General features: G+C 33.7%; 1 long non-coding RNA gene across 1 annotated transcript in view; it reads left to right on the top strand.

Moving 5' to 3' along the window:
• The window catches only part of LOC108287572, a 50,106-nt gene extending 43,406 nt beyond the window's left edge, over positions 1-6,700 (top strand). Inside the window, exon 2 of the long non-coding RNA XR_001818388.2 lies at positions 1-6,700. This exon is cut by the window's left edge and continues 5,786 nt beyond it. This is a non-coding gene — a long non-coding RNA (uncharacterized LOC108287572).
• Positions 6,701-9,828: the final 3,128 nt, after the last annotated feature.

Here is a 9,828-nt window from a genome sequence, read left to right as displayed (position 1 = left end):
GTAGACCCAGTATTGTTCACTAAGGATAGAGGTGGGATCAGTTTCTTTCAGGTATTAACTGTAATGTTGCTGAACATATTACCATGAATCTGCAGTATGAAAATTCAGATGTTGAACTTGGGAGGCTTTATAGTCCAAGTTGTAGAAACTCAATGATAAAATGGTGGCATGTTTATGGTTCAAATTTTTCCTTTATGAAGAGCTTAGGGCAACAATGCTTCTTTTCTGTATGTTGCACTTTTAAATTACAGTGAAGTCTTTCCCTGATAACAAATAACATGACATGCCATAAAAAGGAAAAGTGGATATGAGAACTTATCCTTGCCAGTATATTTGAAATGTGACAAGACATTTTTATCGTGAATATGTTCAAATCGAAAAGAAATCACAATTTCCTTTAACCAAGTGCTGGGTCACTATTTCTTTCAACTGAGTTACTGAACGAACACTTAGCTACTATAAATTTGCTAGGTCAAAATTTCTCAAACTTTAGCTGTGACAGAATTACTTGGAGGGTTTTTTGAAATGCATATTGCTGGGCTTCATATTCAGAGTTTCTGAAGAACCTGTGCTCCTAACAGGTTCTCAGGTGACCCAGTACTATAGTCATTGTTCTAGAGACATGCTTAATTTTAGGTACATCTTATTTGACTTGAGAACTTTCTCTTTATTAAAATAGCAAAGGCGGTGTAGATAAAAAAATAAACTATATTAATTAGGATTTTCTTTTTTACAATAGACCAAATCAGCATTACCACGGGAAAGAATGAGAGTGGTTGGTTTTAATGAGAGATTCTTTACATGCCATGGAAAGACAGGAAACCTTAACAGAAAAACAAAACTGATAACCAGCTCCTAAACAGGGATTTGAATTAGCTAAAAACCTTTTTCCAAAGGCCTGCGACAAAGTCAGAGTTCATTTTCCTAGACTGGCAAATTCTTGTTATCAATATTTTGTTCACATTTTCTTATAATTATTCTTATTTCACCTGCCAAGGAAGAATTAATCAATTTACCCTCTCAGTCTTCAACCCTCCCTAAAGTACTCAATAGCTCTTGCCCTTCCATATGTTATCACCTCAGTGTACTTTAAACCCCCACTAATTCAATAATTTTATTTAAACGTTGACAGGATTCTATTAAATTTAAGATATATTATTAATTAAACTAGAGGAAATCTACTATAGTGAACAAATTATCCATGATTTAAAAAAAATTTTTCAGAGGTAGACAGGCCACCTGCAGCGATAAAGGCTGTGCAACTTCAGGAAGAACCCTTAAGAGTTGGTGATAGAGGTGGTACTCTCTAAATTGTACAATCCAGCATCCCTTAGCCAGATATAATAGGCCAGGTTTAGCAAGACAGGCATGAAGTTCTAGTCCTGATTTCAAAATTCTACAGAATGTGAGAGCCACGAAGTAAGAACTGCACATGGGACTTTTGGCCGTTTAGTTGACCATTAATAGCTCAGTGTAATTCAACAGTGATAGGCAAGTGTCCTCTAAAACTATGAAAAGCTTAGTGTTTTAGTGGAGGAGAGTGTATCTGGTATGAGTGAGATGAGAAGTCCCTCTCTTCATGGCTGGTAGAATGAATCCAGAACTGTTCACTACTGATCACTCTCACAATATCCTCAATCCTGCCTTATTTTAGGTGAAACTGATGCACCAATTATCCCATTCATTTACAAGGAAACTTAAACTAGTATCTACATTCAGTACATTAAGACAGACCCTTCAATGGAAAAAAAAAGGAATTATTAAATTGAATTTCATCAATTAATTTCAATTTAGCTTGTGTGGACAAATATGTACTGGTTTTGACAATAAAATATGTCAAAATACTGTAGTCTTTAAAATTCCCATGTGGAAATATGGCAACATGATTGTAGCTTCTGAATGAAAAGCAGAGTTTTCACTAACTTGTACTCTTTTGACTGCATAGCATGGGAAGTTGAGAAAGAATTTCTTCTAGGTTGAATACTGAAAAAAATCATCATCTGTTCCCTCCACCCAGTCACTAGTATACAAAGACAGCCTTAAGCAGATTTGCTGATTAATTTATTGGTATCTAAATATTTTGTTTTCTCTTAATTCAGTGGGTGAGCTATAGTACTGGAACATTTACAGTTAAAATTTCTTATTTGGTTATTGTCCTTATTAACTCTTATAGATGCTTTATAAATCCAATGATAGAGCTTTGAGAGCATTTACTCTGTTTCCCACACATTTTAATAAGTCTGGCCCAGCCTTCTCCATGGAAGCAAATATACAGATCTCCACACTTCAGCATGAGGACCTCCAGTTCATAATATGCGTATCCAAAGCAGTGACACTGATGCTGTATCTAGCCTTTTCAATGGGGAGGGTAATCTGTGATAACAAAATTGTATCCCTTCCTTCCTGCAATTACCTCACTATCCTCACAGCCTTGACATCTGGAAACCCACTGCTGCTGTGGCAGCTGCGACTCCTCTCCTAGCAGGAAGTTAACTATACATTCCAAAGAGCACCAATTGTTTTGATATTTTCTGGCAGCTTTTTAAAAAGCTTGGATATTGGTGAACACATTATTTTGTGGCAACCACATTTTGGAATTACACGCAAATGGACAACATGTCACAATCTGAACCACTCACAGGTGTTAATGTTGTCTTTGTCTTACTGATGTCATATTCCAAATTTAATCATTTTAAATGTAGAGTCGCATATCAGAGTAATTAAAGCTCATTCTGCTGATATTCACTTCTGCTATCATTTTCTCAAATGATCAGCATGGAAGAAGACTTACCCAAACATATGCTCCTATTTAAATCCTTGGAAGAGAATTAATTAAGTTAAAAAGTATTGTGAGAATCATCATGCTCTGTATTGGCCTACACAGCAGATACTTATGAATTTTCTAGAAATCAAGACCTCCAAAAGGGGAGCAAAACTACTAAGTATTGGGCAAATCCAACTGCATTTTAGCGTCACCAAATGTCTAAACCTATTTCGTGTTTTTGAGCTGATAAATCTATATGTTGTTTTTTCAGATTGCTCCTATTCTTTAAAAATAATCAAAGAGCTGACTGCTAGATTGATTTAATGTAAATTTATCTTTAAATGGCTACAAATAATTATTATTCTCATTTTAAGACCATTAGTGTCTTTGGTTCATCAAATTAAGAATGAAATGGATTTTAGTACTACTCCACAATTATTTTGTTACTCAAAATGATTGCCAATCATCTCACAGAACCTAAACTGCATTGCTGCAGAACAGATTGAGGATTCCTTTACTTCACAGCAAAGCTCTGCAAAAATATAATTAATTACATATGATTTTGATTTAGTTTATACATTTTATTTTTCATTTCTATTTTCCCTCTTCCCAACATTTCTTCTAAAATATGGTAAAGTTTTCCATTGTATATTTTTATTTGCCCTAAATTCTAATTAAATTTAATACTTCTCTTTGCTTAATTATTTCTTCTGGAATTTTACACTCATACTGATTAAATCTCAAGCTCTTTCCTCTCTCCTATTCTTTCTCTCTGTTCTCTCTCACACACAATTTAATAGTTCACTTTAAGTGATTGCTGATGCCTTGTATTCAGCTACTCTAATTTCTGATATCCTTTTCTCGTTAAAAATATTTTTGCCAGGCATTTGTAATATATTTTCTATTACACTGATTCTGTGTATGTTTAAGCATTTGATCGGTTTTATTCAAGTGCTCCTATGGCAATCAGAAGATATTGTGCATTATCCTATTATTCTAATGCTCCAAGGTATAGTGCAGGCTTAAATAACCATTAAAGCAATGTTTGTTTAGAAAGTGACTGGTTTGTTTACCTTCACTGCTGCAGAAAATCTCACGAGGCAATTTTCCTGGGGCTGATACTTGTAACCATTAGCAATTATGGATTCTAGAAAGACGTTGACAGAAGTTTTTTAAAAACGATTTCAAAATCAGACACAAAAAATACAACTGTTTTATTGTCATTCATGCTGCTTGCGTTTCTTGTCTTAACTAAAGTTCACTTTACATCAGCCTGCAATGAGTCATAGGAAACGCTGTATGAATCTTGGGTTGTTCTTGGACATTCATAGTCAGATAAATTATTTTCAGAATCAGTAAAGCAGAATTATTTTTATATGATGGTGTCTTTACACATCATTGATATTTTGCAGAGGTCTGGACAAAATGCCAGTAATATACTTTTTATTGCCAAGGGATCCACTTACACAAAGGAGACATGGGTACACCATTCTACAGTCAGGCAGCAATCATTTGACATAACGTTTTGAGCTTTGGGGGAAACACAAGGAGGATGCTGGAACACTGTTTTCAGGGACGTTGTCTTCTAGAGTCTTTACTAATAGTATGTCAAAGGTGGGGAATAGTAAACACTAAGGAAAGGCTTTTCAACAGAAGTATCTCCATTACTTTCCTTGTTGGGCCAGACAGCAAACTGTGTTTCTGTTTCTATTAAATACAAACTGATCTCAAATATTTAGAACAAAGAAAGCACATCCTTTCAGCTGAAAGTTATAGATATCCTTTGCTACATGACAAATGGTTGAAATTATCAAATATTTATAACAATATTATTGAAGGGTTCAGTTACAGGCTTTGATTTTGACTATTTGCTTGCTGATGAGTGTTTTGCAGAAATGCCCAATATGTATGAATTGCTTTACTTTGAGCACAATTTGTGTCAGAAATAGTGCTGATTAAGCTGTTTCTTTTTCTTTTCCTTTTTCTTACACATTTAAAAATCATTCTTTACTTTCCAAAGACCTCTTGGTCAGAAACTTGGCTTTAAGAATTGTGTTATGCCGTAATATAATAAAATGTATCCAGGCAGAAAATAAAATAAACAGATGATTTATGCATAAGGCATTTTGCCTTTCAGTTATTCAAACTTGACTTTAGTGAAGTTTATTATCAAGATTTTCTCACCTAATAACATAAATTTTGACAGAATGAAAATGTTAGTTTTGACTGATAAACAAACTGCCTTTAATTATCCCTAAATTTTCACCTAGGAAAGAAACTGGAAATAGTTCTTAAGTCTAATTAGAATAGCAAGATAAATATTTTTAATACTAGATTTGATCTTGGCAAAAATATCTGTATCTCTAACTCAAACTCACTATATACTTTTTAAACATGATATTCCTTATTTTTTAATATGAAGGAGAATTGCCATATAAGTCATTAGGACCTAAAATGTACTGGGTACCGGAAGCTATTGTTGACATACTGTCATTCACATATTATATATGTATTTGGCATAAATGTAATAGGTCATGTACAACAAGCCATCAAGACTGTGTGTAAATCCCAACAACTGCTTCTTTTTTTCTGGTTTTTTAAAGGAATAAGACATAACGAATTTATTATGAAAATCTCCCACATTGTAGCTTCCCCTTAATAATGTAATATATACATTTCAAATTACAATTTAATGCCTAAAAATTGTTAACATTTTATAATTTTTAAAATTTAGAGACAATCTGGAGAGCATTAGGTGTGATTTTGCAAATTGTGCAGCGTGTATTTGATTACAGACTTTTAACTGCTGAGCTTTCTTATAGAGGTCGAATGTGTGTGTTTACGTTCAGCTCAGTCTTATGACAAAATATCACCATTGCTTAACAAGAAAAGCATATAAAAAAGAGAACTATAATGCTCATAACTCCTAGCATACAAATGCCACTACACTGTTCACATCAAGACATTTGAAGTTAGAATCTCGTCACTTTCAACCCAGATGTGTGTATTTTGGGCACATATTTTTGAGCACTACAAAATCATAAAGTAACCTAAAATAACAATGGAAGAAACCTAAGCTCTGCTTGATAAAAATGCACTTTATTTTATAAGGTGTTCACAAAATGGCTTAGATCTGAAAAACGAAATCTGCCTTAGTTTAAGACAGAAGCGCGAAGACATTTCCCTTCTGGACAACAGACTTTGGCATTGCCAGATCAAAGGAACAATTTTATCTGCATTGTGACTACAGCCCAAAAGATTTTACAGTATTCCTGTCTCCATGCTAAAGCTTATGTGTCTTTAATGGCATTTAAATTATAGCCCTCTGTAGCCATGCAGTCAAAACACCACATCATCTGATGGGACACCATGTTATATTCTGTCAGTTTGTCTCATTTAAAAATTCTTCTAGACTGTACTTGCCCTCATTTTTCTCTTTTGGTAGAAAAATTGAGTCAACTGCCTTTTAAACTAGGTTTAGGAGTTGACCTAGTCCAGATAGACAAAGACATACTTTATCTATTTTAGCTGACTGAATTTAAACCAACTTAGAGACTTTTTTTCTTCTTTTTGTTCTACAATACACTTCTTTCACATTTTTTGTTTTTTGATTTTAGGATTTTCTTCTCTCTAATGTATCACATGACACATGGCATATTACAGACACTTATGATGTGAAAATTAAGAATGTGTTTCCATCAGAAAATTAATACTAATGTATTGCTTTCTCTAAGCAAAGTATTTTATGTTAAACTGATTTATAATAGAATGACTATTATATATAAAGGGAAGGAGCTGTTCTCTGAATTCTACTATAGCACATAATGCAGATGGTGTGTTTCAAATGTCACTGGAGAGACAAGTTTTCATTTGAATATGTACTTCTAACATAATGTTTCTTATAGTAACTTAACAATAAAAACTTGCTGAAAATTAGCATTTTACTCAGAATATTTCTGTACATATAAAAATAAGATGTTACATTTGCTTGATCTGCAGCCCCACACTCTACCCCTGAGCTGTACCCCTCCTAGATGTCACATTTTCTACAGAAGCAATGAACGTTACCTCAAAAATAGATATAATCAGGAATACACAATTAACTTGTACCTTCATAATATCCAATATTATATATATTGATAAGTAGTTACCATAGCCATTTTAAAAAGCAAAACTCTTTTTTTTTTCCAGGAGCATATGCTAGATTAGTAACTGATGGATAACTTTGCTTTCATGCTTCAAAATACAACAGGGAGCTTCACGCATTTTTAAGAGTAGATTTAAATAACTTGAAAATATAATGAATTTTTAAGTCACATGTTCATTTTAAGATTGAGACGCAATATGCTTGTTGAGGATAAGTGATTTTAACAAGCCCATGGAAAGCATTTCTTAAGTAAAGTGACACTATATTAGATGAAATCAACTGAGAGTATTTATGAGAATATGTATATCTGTTTTAGAAAAAGCCGACTATTACAATAAAATAAAAGTCTAAATGATTTTGACTGACTTTTATTCCTATTACTTTTCTGTAGAAAATCACATCTTCCCTTTGCTACATAGTGAGCAGAAATAAAGGGGGGTACTGGAAACATAATCTATTTGAGGAGTAAAGTCTTTTTCTCAATATGGAAATTCCAAGGAAACTTAAACATAGTTTACTTACCTGAGTAACCAGAGTAGAGATGCAGAAGGTATTTATTGAGAATGGGGATAATTTAATAAAACACTTTCTCATTGAATCAGGTTTGAATGTCTCCATACTTGTCTGACATTTGATAAAAAATCATTGTCAATTAAGAAATTATTTTCAGAATACTTTGTAGCTAAGTGGGAATATATAATGCAATATTTTTATAAAAATACTTATTTTTCTTATTGGGATAAAAAAAAAAAAAGAAGAATAGTGGTTTCCAGTGGCAAAAGAATAAAGTAGAAAGAACACTTGTCTTTGTGTGGAAAATAGTTAATTTTATATCCCTATTCTTTTCTACCCCACAACTAGGATAAATCCCAGAACTGTTTCTGGAAATATGATTATTTGATAAATACTAGAGATTATGTGCAATATAATGAACACTTGCAGGTCTGCTATCCAATTTAAGAACTAGAGCAGCACCAAAATTGATAAAGCAACCTCTGTACTTCTCTTCTGCCTTCTTTGCTGCCTCAGAAGTTACTGTTATCAAGTCTCTACATACAGTTGTGTATGGTGTGTACTTTACAAATCTAAGGGATGCCTACCATTACACACAGGCCTGAGATGAACAATGCCCTTAAGCTGTGCCATGTATCACCTACACAAATTTTCACGATGGTTCTCCACCCTCCTGAACTTTAGGGTTACCTTTTCAAGTGAAAGTTTAGCTTGGTTTGAGCTTTACAAAAATGGTAATATGTTTCCAATTGTCATCTACGTTGTTGCACGTAGTTGTATGTTGATATTCTCCATGGTGTATAGTATTAAATTAAATTATGTAAGTATTCCTAATTTAGTTTTTTGTTCCCTTTTTGGACATCTAAATTGTTATCTGCTTTGCATTTACACAAATCTTGTATGCATCTCTTGGTGCACATAGACAAATAAATGCTCTAGGGTATGTACTAGAGTAGAAATTTCTGAGTCATTGGTTTGTGAATGGATTAAGATATATATGTGAAAGGTAGAACTTTAAAACTCTAATGAATATCTATGAAGCATATTATGATATTAATATAAAACTCCAAAAGCTTCCTTTTAAAAGACCTAAATATTTTCTAATATTAAATATTTTCATCATTTTTACAAGTATTATTTATGACAAGCATCAAATCTATAAGTAACTACTTGAGTGGTTTTATAAAATACTTGCCTTGCTAAATCAATCAACAACCATTCTCTCCACATCTATTATCTAGAAGAGGTGGCAAAGCCAGAATCCACTTTGGTAATCTTAATATGGATTAAACAAATTCATTTGAAACTCTGGATATGGAGGTTAAAATTAAAGGATTGAGCCAATGCAAAAATGACCCATTTCATTTTTCTTACCACACCCTTTCAAATTACTTATGGAAATGCTGAATATTACTACCAAATCTGAAGGTTATAACTGTAAGCATAGGGATAAGAACGTAGGGAAATGTACAGAAAATTACTAGATAGAAAGTTTTTTTTTTTTGCATTGTGGTAAAATGTACATAGCACAAATTTCACAATTTTAACAATTTTAAGTGTACAGGTCAGGGGCTTTAAGCACTTTCACATCATTGTGCAACTTTCCCCTCAGTCATCTCTACCTTTTCCATATGTACCTTTCCAAACTGAAACTCTGTGCTCATTACACAGTACCGCCTATCCTGCCTCCTTTTATCTCCCGGTAGCCACGCATTACTTTCTGTCTTTAAAAATTTGACTACTCTAGTTATTTCATGTAAGTGAAACCATGTAGTATTTGTCTTTTTGTGACTGACTTCTTTCACTTAGCATAATGTCTTTCTTCAAGTTTTATCTATTGTAGCAGAATATTCTTCCTTAAAGCCAAAGAATATTCCATCGTGTATATATGTATCATATTTTTTTATCCATTTAACCTTGATGAACAGAGGGCAGTCGGTTGCTTCCACCTTCTGATTATTGTAAATACTGTTTTTCTGAACAGAGGTACACAAACATCTTTGTTAGTCCTTGCTTTCAATTATTCTTACTATGAAGATTTTTAAGACTTCCCATTAGTTATCATCCTGGGCAGCTGTCATCCTAGGTGTTAAAAGAAAACCCTGAGATTGGCCTGGCATAGTGGCTCATGCCTGTAATCCCAGCAATTTGCGAGGCTGAGGTGGGTGGATCACTTGAGCTCCAGCCTGGGCAACATGACAAAACCTCATCTCTACAAAAACTACAAAATACACCACGGAGTGTGGTGGCATGTGCCTGGGGTCCCAGTTGCTCAGAAGGCTGAGGTGGGAGAATCGCTTGAGCCCAGGAGGCAGAGGTTGCAGTGAGCTGAGATCACACCACTGCTCTCCAGCTTGGGCAATAGAGCCAGACCTTGTCTCAAAACAAACAAAACAAAACAAGA

The sequence above is a fragment of the Cebus imitator genome, unplaced genomic scaffold (genome assembly GCF_001604975.1).
Source record: "Cebus imitator isolate Cc_AM_T3 unplaced genomic scaffold, Cebus_imitator-1.0 Scaffold347, whole genome shotgun sequence".
Lineage (NCBI taxonomy): Eukaryota > Metazoa > Chordata > Mammalia > Primates > Cebidae > Cebus > Cebus imitator.
This window is presented reverse-complemented; position numbering and strand designations above follow the sequence as displayed.